General features: G+C 38.9%; 1 long non-coding RNA gene across 1 annotated transcript; it reads right to left on the reverse strand.

The window, feature by feature from the left end:
* Positions 1 to 3068: 3068 nt before the first annotated feature.
* On the reverse strand, positions 3069 to 5091 carry LOC133504340 (uncharacterized). Its single transcript, XR_009795935.1, has 3 exons — positions 4895 to 5091; positions 4073 to 4269; positions 3069 to 3186 (listed from the first exon to the last, which is right to left on the reverse strand). It is a non-coding gene; the product is annotated as an uncharacterized LOC133504340 (long non-coding RNA).
* Positions 5092 to 12402: the final 7311 nt, after the last annotated feature.

Here is a 12402-nt window from a genome sequence, read left to right on the forward strand (position 1 = left end):
CATCCATAAAACAACCGTGGTGGGTTAATTGAAGACTAAATCGTGCGTAGGTGTGAATGTGAGTGTGCTTGACTTTATGTTTATATGTGCCCTACGATTTGCTGGCAAACAGTTCAGGGTGTACATACCTGTCGCCTGCAGTTAGCTGGGATATACTCTTGTAGACCTGTGACCCAGATGAGGATAAAAGGTACAGAAAATGGATGGGAAATGGACAAACAGAATGCTGTGCAGCAAGATGGAGGTAACCGATGCAAGGACAAGTTGGTTCCTGATAAACACAAACACGCTCCCACACATGCACGCTTGCACACACTCATACAGAATAGGAAAGTGGGCAGTTGTTGCCATGGGAACCATCTGCCAAATCCCAAATGAGTTGTATTTAAATGTAAATCTCCACCCCCTCCCCTCTACCCCAAACAGAAATCCAGATTTGATTTCAGGCACTCGCTGATGCTGTTCCTCTCTCGTCCTCATCTTGGTGTCGAGGGTGCGACAGCTTGCTGTACAACTATTATTACGACATTGAATTTCCTGTAACCTAAAAAATGGCATTGGAGTACTGCTTTATTTGAAGTATACTGAGATTATACCAGTTCCAGTGAACTAGTCCTGTGGTTTGAACACAGCACTTCTATGGTACACAGTTGTTTGGTACTGCTGTGGTCTGAGAACTTGAAATTCATTTATCACACAGTACATGTATATGCACACAGAGAAACGATTGCAATACATCAAGTGAAAGACAGTTTAAAATGCACGTGCAGTACACATATGACAGTGTACATCTTTTAAAATTAGATTTATGCCCCCAGACAATTTGATACCTCTGGCAGGTATTCCCTTTATTGATCGAATATCAAAGTCGACGTTCTGCACACGGTCGAGCCACCAAGGTCCTTTATTTCACAAGAGAGGAAAAGGAAGCTGAATAGGGAGGATTTGGATCAACACGAAAATAAATCCATGAAACCCAGGTTAAAGAAGTCTACATTTTAAAGAGTTTGTAATGTCTAATTTGTAACGCAAATTATTTTATCTAGACGAAAATAAATGTTCAACTGTACCATAAAATGCATATCCTTTTTGACGTTTTGACCCAAAAATATAAGTGTTTATTAATAAAATTCCGCAACCTTTGACCTAGTTTGCCTTACCTGAAAATGACTCATTTAGGGGGAGTGGCCTCTGACGTCACTGCAGGGATGAGGATTAGCATCGACTCTTGCTGGATTACTCTGAAGAAAAACCCACTCGTTTCAAGAATTCCCCGGCCAGCCTTCTGTCATATGCAGTGAACATTTCACCCTGGACTCTTTTACTGGTGGACTCATGTCTGAGATGGGTTTTCAATGTTATAACTGGGATCAGTGCCTACCATAGAGGCAGTTGCGACACCTGAACAGATCGGTGTTGCTAAAGTAAGCAAACACAAACTTGGATCAGCCGTCGAACCTGGACACGCTTCGACAATCTCAGCCCCCCCATAGAAAGTATCAAAACTGTGAAGATCTTTTGTTAAAAGATAAGTTGCAAATATATGTTGATCATGTTTCATTTCCTGAAAATTTCAAACACTGTTGACATGGTTAAACAAAATAAGTACGTCGGTCTTAGTAAAAAATATTTTATTACCGCAAATTGTTTGACCATTCACAACTAGGAAAACAGGATAATATTGTGTACAAATGGCAACATGGTGGAGCTGCTGGAAAGCGTTGGCCTCACAGTGCTGAGGACTCGTGTTCAATCCCAGCCCTCCTGTGTGGAGTTTGCATGTTCTCCCCATGCTTGCATGGGTTTTCTCCGGGCACCCCGGTTTCCTCCCACATCCCAAAAACATGCAACATTAATTGGACACACTAAATTGCCCCTAGGTGTGATTGTGAATGCGATTGTTTGTCTATGTGCCCTGCAACTGGCTGACAAGTAGTTCAAGGTGTATCCAGCCTCTTGCCAGTTGACAGCATGGATAGGTTCCAGCACTCGCGACCCTTGTGAGGATAAGTGGCTATGAAAATGGATGGATTTATACAAACCTTTTATTTATTTGTGCAGGGTTTTTAATTTTAATAAAATGCTATGTAGTATTAAAACAAGCAATATTACAAACTAGTCACTCACAGTAAACCTGTTTGCAATTTATCAATAATAATTTGTGCACCATGAAATAGATTGAAATGAACCTGTGCTCTACCTACACATTTTTTTTTCTTATTTTATAAACTTTGAACCATATTTTTCTAGAGTAATTACAGATGTTGCAGGAAGTATCTTCTCCACAAGAGGTTGACATCGAACCAGCAGATACTGAATCTCCATCTTTGGTCCATTCCAAAAGTTGCCAGACTGATGAAGTGGTTCTTCGCAAAAATGAAACATATATCTTTCCGACAGTAGATAGAATACTGCAACATGTATTTCAACCTCATGTGTTCTCCAAAAACTCTGATTGAAAGACCAAATCATAATTCTGTGCAAATGTTCAGTAACATATTTATACAAAATATAAGCATACAGTTCAATAAAAATGCTTTGTTTTTTGTTCTGTGGCGTATTTTTACTTCATATACAAACATTGACATCAACATTTACTCAAAGAAAAAAAAATCAGGATATAGACCATTTAAATCCTGTGTAATCTTGTCCCTCTAGATTATGAAACGTGTCAGAAAACTCTGACACACAGCAGGATGGAAGCTGTAAAGCATTGGCTTCACAATTATGAGGACCCGGGTTAAATTCCAGCCCCACCTGTGTGGAGTTTGCATGTTCTCCCCATGCCTGTGTGCATTTTCTCCAGGATCTCCAGTTCCTTCTGCTTGATGACAGCTGGAATAGGGTCAGCACTCCCGCGACCCTTGTGAGGATAAGCAATGAAGAAAATTGATGGATGGATGAATGTAAAAGTTAAAAGGTTAGGCCGATAAGGAGAAGTAATAATTTCTAAATTAGCTTTTACTCATGCTGTGGAAAATTTAGTCGCTGCCAAAACTGTTGCTTGAATTGTAAAAAGGCAACCTTCAGTACCCATATGTTCAAACAGCTGGCAATAAATCCTGGGTGCTCCGTCATGCACTGTAGATGGTCAGAATTATCTGCCATTTTCTGGTGAATATGTTGTCTCATGCCAGCAAAAGCTCTCCCATTATTTCCATATCTATGCAGCATTTACATGCACATCTGTGGATATAATAAAAAATAATAAATAAAAATCTGTTCACATTCACAAACATCTACAGCTCAAAGACCCATATCAGTTCGGTAAACAGAACCATCCACCTCTTTTGTATTTGTATTTTAAGCATTTAGTGCCCAAACACCACCACAAGCTACCAGTTTAGAGCTTTCAGTATGTATTATGCGGTTTTGCTCATATCTTGGGAAAATGGACCTTTCCGACCCATCAATCACTCGTACAATAATAGCCAATCAGATAGCCGCATTGTCTTAACCCCTGGCGTGACACGCCCCTCTCGCCAGATTGTTCCACAACCAATGCTGGTTGTCAGCAGCGTGCGCTTGGAAAAGTTAATGTTATGAAGAAAATGGTCATCTGACCCACTTGGGGAAAATGCAGTTCTGATGAAAAATACCCTGCTAGGTTACAAGGGGCCTGGTTGATTCATTTTCCAAAGCCTAAAAACACAGTTGATGAAGTGTGTACGATGGATTAAGGCTTGTGGAAGAACTCACGTACAACTAAATGTGAACAATATCAACAAACACAAGGCTGTATGTTGCAAGGTAAGTGAGGGAGAAGTAACTTCTCTGGGTTTGATTGAATTATTATCAGTGCTTTATACATTGCAGGAGAACAACTTTCACTTTGTTAGTGTATCACTGACCTGATGAATGAAGTGTGTAATGTTTAATGCTGAAGAGTCAGGTTAGTGATACGTAAATGTGCAATATCATGCACGATAAATGTCTATTTGCCCATTTGTATCACATCAGACAAGGACAAAGCACTGGGTTCGATTACGAGCCAAGTCAAATGAACACACCCATTCACTTATAAAGACTACAATGATATTACTTGTGATCTTTTCAAGTAAAAAGTACTCACCCTGCTTTACATGTGCAGTACAATTCCACTATTTTATCCTGTTGGATTTCAATATGAAGTTTGTGAGGCGTCAAACTTTTTTGCTTTGATCGTCAACATTTCGCTGTAACTCTGATATTGCGTCCTGCTCCGTCCAAAATCTTAATTCCGTGTACATATCCTTGCGCACTGTAGTTGAGACCTCTCTGTAGAACTCTCTTGTAAAAGGCAAAAAAAAAAAAAACATGACGTAAAATTATCTGGAAAACGTGGTAGAGAATCGACTTCAAACATGTTCTGTTCAGTTGCCATTTTGTAAGCTTGTGGGACATGAATAAGGGGCGGAGCTTAAGATCATCATTTGAAAGGTCCATTGTGACTAAAATGGGGTTTGGAAGGTTCTGGGTACTGTCTGGTTATAACAACAGTTTACCACGTGAAATTATATTTATCGTGAAGCAAAATATCACCAGCTATTGCTGTCAAATTAACATGGTAGCATTTTAAATGAATTTTGTTCATTAAAATCCTTTTTTATGAAAATATACCAACCTAGACTATGGACTACGTTATTGTGTTCTGGTGCGATAATAAACGAGCCCTGTACCCGCACATTTGTGATGCATATTGTACTGCAGATAGTTTCTCATACAAGCACAGGTAGATCCATCGCGCTGTACAATGAACGGCCGGGTGGTCGCACACCTATTTGAACAATACACGGTGTTTGCATTATTTTAAAACAAGACCGAAAACTTCGTATATACATTCAGGATATCGAAGCCTTTATTATTTATCAGTTCATGACTAACTAAACCAAACAAGAACTTCACAAATGCTTACCTGACTTTTTTTCCAGCACGAGGCATATCCTGCTCCCTGCGTGCTCGGCACTTTCTTCATGGCCAACTATTTCATTTGCATTCGAATGTGTATGCTATCTAAGTGGCTCAAATTGATAACCTTTAATGCCTTTGTAAAGCTCCTTGTAATAATGCAAAATAAAGACAAATGCTTCTGTTCAAAACACTTCATTTTTTATTGAAATAGCTTACTTTACCCAGGATCCCTTTGCCACATCATGGCTGTGGTCTGTTTTCCGTCAACCTCTGTGACATAAAAGGCTGAAGCGTTCAGTAGCCCAGCTAGTTAGCTGCGAGTTAGCCACTACCTCAAACATAATTTACCACAGATGCAGCCTGTCATCAACATCCATGCAGCTACTCAGGCACAGCCATCAGCTAAGTGCAGCCATGATTCATGAGTTCTGCAGAACTTGGTAGCTATTCCAGAACTTCACATACCACTGTACGTACATGTGCAGTAAGTAAAAACTGCTATTGACAAAAACAGGAAGTAAATGCTGCTTTGTAGCATTGCAACTCTTTTCAGAATAAGGTACATATCTTGGATTTGTTTTGATTGGGAAGTATGTCAGAAAATTATAATTTGGGGGTTTTCAAATGCACATTTTGAACTTCAATTCAACCTACGACTGAGTTTTTTGTAATTCCAAAAAATTACAAAAACATTTTGTAGGATTTCTTGGAGGTGTTTTGAACTGATTAATGGTTTACATTTATTTCTAAGGGGGGAAAAGATTGGTCATATGAGTGTTTTGATTACAAGCATGGTCATGGAACTTGTGAGAGTTCACTACGTAAACAAATCACTGTCGTCTGCCTACTTCGGAATTAACAGGTTTCCAATTACCCGCCATACCTTGTGATGGCGGCCATCTTGTGTGTCATAGACGTCAGAGAACACAGGTGATAGGTGAAGCGTGAAGTTTTTTCTATCGTTAATTTATCCGAATGTTTTCAGAGTTATGACGTCGTAGAAAAAGGGAATCCTGGGACTGTGGTGACATCATCGTGTCACGACCCATCGGAACAGGAGTAGGACCCAAATGCAGGACTAAAAACATGCATTCATTGGAGAGTCTAAATTGCCTTTAGGCATGATTGTGAGTGTGACTGTTGTCTGTCTTCATGTGCCCTGGCAAGCAGTTCAGGGTGTACCCTGCCTCCTGCCCGATGAGAGCTGGGATAGGCTCCAGCAGTCCTACAACCCTCATGAGAATAGGGGGCTCAGGAAATGGATGAATGGATGGATGAATGGATGGATGGATGGATGGATGGATGACTCATTAACAAGTCTTGCAAATAAACAGTACTACATTGGTGAAGATATATATATTACCCTTCCAGTGAATGAAAGACTTGACCTATCTTAAATTGAATTGCTGTCGTTCCCATAGGGACACATTTGAAAATAGAGATGTACACTGATAGAACATTCAGGTCCAAAAATCTTTTTTTTTTTTTTTTTGGCCTCTAGTTTCACTTTGCACTTTCATCCTTAAGCCAGGATGCTGTCAGATCAATTTCAGGATTCCAGGATCGAAGCCAGCGAACTATGTGTAAGTGTGTTTCTCTTCCATCCCATCTTGTAAGAAATTTTTCACTTCTTCTGTTGTTTATATTCTTTAAAAAAGTGCAATAATGACTATGGTACAACTATACACATTAACAAATTTACATTCCAACAACTTTGGATGACACACCCTGTTGAATCTTTGAGGCATGATTGGAGGATGAAGAAAACCTATTAAATATCCTCTGCATAATAAATAATATAATGTCTAATTAATCTAAGTAAAGCTCAAGTAAGAGAGTGCTGGAGTGTTGCAGCGGTTAGTACAGACAGATCAAAGCAACAAGGTTCTCATCTTAAACTAAATGTTAAATAGTAAACGTATTCCAATAGATTGCTCGACTGTCACTCACTGATGGAGATATGATGGCTGTGCTTCCTCCCACTCTTCAAGTACTTGTACTGTTCACTTAGTACGGTGAACTCTGTGTGAGTTTGAATGATTGCTCATATGTGTATGTGACTTCTAAATGACTCCCTACATTGCATTTTCTGTATGTACACGTGTACTCTACTGTATTGAATGATTTTCTCCTGCTTGAAACCACGATACAGTGTCTCATTTCTAACATAAAAACATGTCTGGATTGTGTCTGGTGGAGTTGAATTATCAAATATGTCCCGTCAAATTAGATTTTGTCTTTTCTCCTTGAAAACTCAATGGTTGTTTTTCCCATTCTTGACAGCTTGAAGAAGTTCGATTTAAACCCTCAAAGTTGTTTTTCTGCATTCCCTAAAATCCGTTACTGAACCAAGTCCATTGCACATCAAGCTCCACAAAATCCCACAGATCATTCCATTGCTATTTATTTTTTGTCTTCAGGCACAACACATACTTGAACAAGTAGTTCCATTGTAAATAACCTGAAATCATTATGCCGTCTTCATCTTGTTCTGTTATTTTGCGCGTCTACATTCACAGGAATGTCATTGTTGGTCCTTTTTTTTGTTTTCCTCATTTTTTTTTCTCAACTTGAGACTTAATTGGGACTTGCAAAGCAACGATTTGGTCCCACCTCTCCCGACAATCAGGACTAGTATAGCACTGAAACTCACCACCAGTATTGCCACAAATATCTTGAAAAAGTAACTTTTCTGATTACTAGATTTCAAACAATGTTAGAAAAAAGTAAAGTTGCTACTTTCAGCGGTTCCTAAGTGGCAGGGATATCTTTTATCCAGAGTGCAAAAGAGTATTATTAGCTTAACCATACCTGTGACTTGGTAATACGCCACACAAGTAACATAATTATGTCATCAATATGTACCAATCACTCAAATATTGTTGAAGTTGAACCAACTTAGTGCAGACTTGACATGCCAACACAGTACAGTTTGTATCTAAATGTAAACACGCCATTCTCAAAACAAGTTCTCTCAAGACTCTTTCGTAACTGAAAGATAAATGCCGATTGTGGTCCATGAAGGTACCAGTGTGCGAGTGTGCATATGTCTGCGTTTATGCATCTGTGTAATCACTTTTCCAAGTTCAAGTTCAAATATTGATTAAGCTAAGTAATGTAAGTCCTTTTTAATAAATCTCCTTAGCCTTCCTGACTGATTCATGATCATGCACTCTAAGATTAATAATTAACCCACAATGCTTTGCATGTTTAACACGTGATTTAAACAGTAGTCTGAATGTGTGAAAAAAAAGTAACAACAATCAAATACACGTTTTACTAAGGAAAATACAAAGAGCGTGACGACAGTCAAATTATGCATTTCTTTGGACTTTTATGTTATTGCACCATCACAGTGTGTTGTGTAATAAACATGCACTAGTCATTTGCTTTTCTCGATTTGTTTGGGGGAAAAAATGTGTTATTTGTTAAATACCTCCGCATAGTTCGACTGCTCTGTTCAAATCTCCAGCTACAAAATTGTACTTTGTGAGAGGCATTGATGATTAAAAAAAATACCTATTCTTGCTGAGAAGACGTAACAGTAATCTAATTCTCAGAGAAAGTAACAGTACTATACTCGTGACTCAAAATGGCATTTTTTGGGAGGGGGTGCGGTGAGGCAGGGAGTAACGTGTTACTGGGATCACTGCTGACCATAGGACAAAAGTCGGTTAACTATGAAGGTGCCTTCCATAAACAGGAATTATTATTTACACTCATTGTAAGTATTGTATAAATACAAAATTGACACATGAACTACATTTGAAGTGCAATTGCTGCAGTCACTTGTACACTAAGTGTGTGGCTGGTAAAGCAGCCTGGGTGACTTGTCATTTAGGTTTAGTGTGACATTTACAAGCTGGCGCTTTTTTTATGTGCTTTGTAACAATGAAGAGAGGCCAAAGAGAACATGCCTGCTAAATGACTTCAACCCTGGTAAAGAGCTGGGTTATCATTCACAGAGGGGCAAAACCGTAGCGCTGCTGTCAGAGCTCAAAGGACAAGGACACGAGATGTGTTACACTTGTTTGGACGTTGTGCATTTAGGTTGGCTGGTTTTCTTGTTTTTGTACCATTTAGATTTATGTATCATGTATTTGTGCCCGTGGTGTTTTAGAAACATGTGTCACTCTTCAAGGAAACATTCAGTCATAAAACCACACAAACACGTTTTTGTGCTGCTGTTTTTCATTTTGTTTCTCTCATCTTTCCCAGCTCTCATACTTCTTCCTGCCAAAGGCAAATTCTGTAACAATCCCAAGCAGTATAAAATCATGAATTTGGAAATTATTCCACCACCTCCCAAAAAAGTTCTTGCCTGGTAGTAAAATTCACTATAAGTGATAAATATATTTTTTAATTCATTTACTGCCAGCCATTTCCTGAGCAGTGAACCCCTAGACTGCCAGGCATTTTCGAACAATGTCACAGATTTTTTTCAGGGCCCAGAGATTATGAAGTACTATGATGATAAAAACACCCAAACCACCACATGAAAGATCACACTCTCTTCTTTCATCAGAAAAAAAGAACATTTGTTTCCGGCTCATACCAATCTTTGGTAATCAAAAGTCAAATATCGACTCTTTTCAGCCAAATCTTAAAAAACTCTGAAAGCAAACTTTTTTTGGAAGAAGACACAAAAGGTACAATTACTTCGACCCCATATTTCTTTTATTTGTGTGATTATTATGCGATTGTTTATCTGAACATTAAACCACAGTAAGAACGTATGTTTAACTGAAAAATAATGTATTTACAAGCATAACTATGTACAGAATTAACATTACAGACAAAATGGATGAACAATTGGGGCTCCCCACTTTTTTCATCAAATTCTCCTCCTCTACTCCTTGCTCATTTGTCCAGGTTTTTATTATGATATGCATAAAATCTTCATCCACATCTTGTTTTATTCATCTTTTGGCAGTGAATGGGATATCCTGTATGGTTGCCATTCTCTTTGAATCCAATCCCTACTGTGCTTCTGCTCGAAGTAATACAAATATTTCATGTGTACAGCATCCAACAGTGCAAGCTTGTCAATCAGAATTTCGCAATTTATGCTGCAATTTTACTTCACAATATCAAAATGGTTGGTAATTATTAGCTGCTTGACAAAGTGTTCATTCATTTTTACATTCATGTTAGTTGAAATCAGTGTTTAAAAGGCATGAATTATCATACAGTAAGTTTAATTTGGTAAATGATTGATATTGCTATTGGGAAATGAATGTCGCTGGCTTGTTGTATGAGTAGTATTTGTGTAACCAGTTAAATCGTGAAATATTAATTTTATGAGTCCCATGAATGTATTTCTGCTTTGTGTCTACATTCTTTAGAGAACCTAGCAAGCTCAGCACACTAAGGAGTAATAATAATAAATCAAGGGACATGTAGACTCAGAGGTGCTTGTTGGGCTGATGGTGGCATTTTTTGTATGTCATATGATTTGCAGCAGTTGCCAGAACAGCAAAGTGTGACAGCATACCTTTCAGATAAAGACTTTGACTGTAAGGATGAGGCATTGTGAGAACATCGCTGACTTTAGTATTAAGAGTAAGAAAAACAGCACATAGAACAGTGCACAAATATGTCTTGGGCTACAGTTGTATTTGTTGTTTTTATTTGTGTCATCCTAATTGGACACCATCCTACCTGTGATTGTTAGTCCATCTGTTTGTTACTATGCATCTTCATGGTTCATTAAGGATGACACCGAACAGACAAAGATTTCTGTATGTCTTTCTCTGCCATTTTTCACAGTGTTGAACCTTCTCGATTTTTAGAGATCTGTCCTTCCGTTGTGTGATGAGCATCAAGGCTCTTAGAGATATTGTTGTGACACATAACAGTTTCATGCAAGTTAAAAAAAAATCCCAAATGTTGGTCTTTTGAAAGCTCAATTGGGAATGGTTCACATTGGGTAATGATTGTTGAAAATTAAATATACACTGGTTATTTAATACAACAGGTCAGCTTTAATCTCATCACATTAATTGGACTTAATACATTACTAATTACCTTAAGGTTGCATGTTCTTTTTCCAACCTTATATGGTGAGTCCAGTAAAAACATCAATGCATACTACATACTTTAATTGGTTGTGTTGAATTAGATAAAGCAGACTCTGTGTCCATCGTTGTGTCTTAGATGAAGATTAGATCACATTTTATGATCAAGGTATGCAGAAATGTTCAACAGAAAATGGGAAGCAAACTGGCCTCTCTCCAGAAACCACTCTCACTTTACATAATACTGGTTAAAAGTGTTTGTATACCTTTTTGCCCTGTCAGCTCAACATAATAAAATATACAGTAACTCGGAGTACTGACATTTAAGCAGGAGATGCTTTTCACAAATCAAGTTACAAAGTTCAAAGAAGTCAAAGATTTAACAAGATAAAATATCAAATATCAACTACTATGAATGTGTTTCAAACTGTTTTTTTCTCAGACTACTCAACAAAGTACAGTAATCCTCTGAAATGAACTGAGATCTCCAACAGTTCTCAAACGTTCCCTACTTGGCCCCCAATTGGGCATTGCACATTTATTTCACAAATTGTCATTAAAAAATAAAAATAGATTTTTTGTTTTTTAAAGTCAACTGCCAAAAATTGCCCATTCTAATAAGTGTAAGGGTTTTCAAGAAGGCGGCACGGTGACTCAGCTGGTAAAGCATTGGCCTCACAGTTCTGAGGTCCCGGGTTCAATCCCGGACCCGCCTGTGTGGAGTTTGCATATTCTGCCCGTGCCTGCGTGGGTTTTTTTCCGGGCACTCCAGTTTCCTCCCACATTCCAAAAACATGCAACATTAATTGGGCACTCTAAATTGCCCGTAGGTGTGACTGGTGTCTGTCTCCATGTGCCCTGCGATTGGCTGGCAACCAGTTCAGGGTGTACCCTGCCTCCTGCCCATTGACAGGTGGGATAGGCTCCAGCACTCCGCGCGACCGTCATGAGGATAAGCGGTGAAGAAAATGGATGTATGGATGGTTTTCAACAACTTTAACTGTGAATGTTCAGTGTAACAGTTTCTTTTGTTTGTTTTCATGTTCATCAGGGCGGCACAGTGGAGTTATAGGAAAGTGTTGGCGTCACAGTTCTGAGGTCCCGGGTTCAATCCCGGACACGCATGTGTGGAGTTTGCATCGTCTCCCCATGCCTGTGTGGGTTTCCTTTGGGCAATCTGGTTTCCTCCCACACCCCAAAGACATTAATTGGACCCTCTAAATTGCCCCTAGGTGTGATTATGAGTGTGGCTGTTTGTCTCTATGTGCCCTGCGATTGGCTGCCAAGCAGTTCAGGGTGTACCCCGCTTCCTGCCCGTTGACAGCTAGGATAGGGTCCAGCAGTCCTGCAACCCTTGTGAGGATAAGCGGCTAAGAAAATGCATGGATGGATCACCATTGATATTTATGGAATGTTTTTATTTGGTCATTCCCATCAGATCTCAAGGATATGTCAGAAAGCAGGTTATATGAAAGAATACATTATGCTGGAATGT

The sequence above is a fragment of the Syngnathoides biaculeatus genome, chromosome 8 (genome assembly GCF_019802595.1).
Source record: "Syngnathoides biaculeatus isolate LvHL_M chromosome 8, ASM1980259v1, whole genome shotgun sequence".
Classification (NCBI taxonomy): Eukaryota; Metazoa; Chordata; class Actinopteri; order Syngnathiformes; family Syngnathidae; genus Syngnathoides; species Syngnathoides biaculeatus.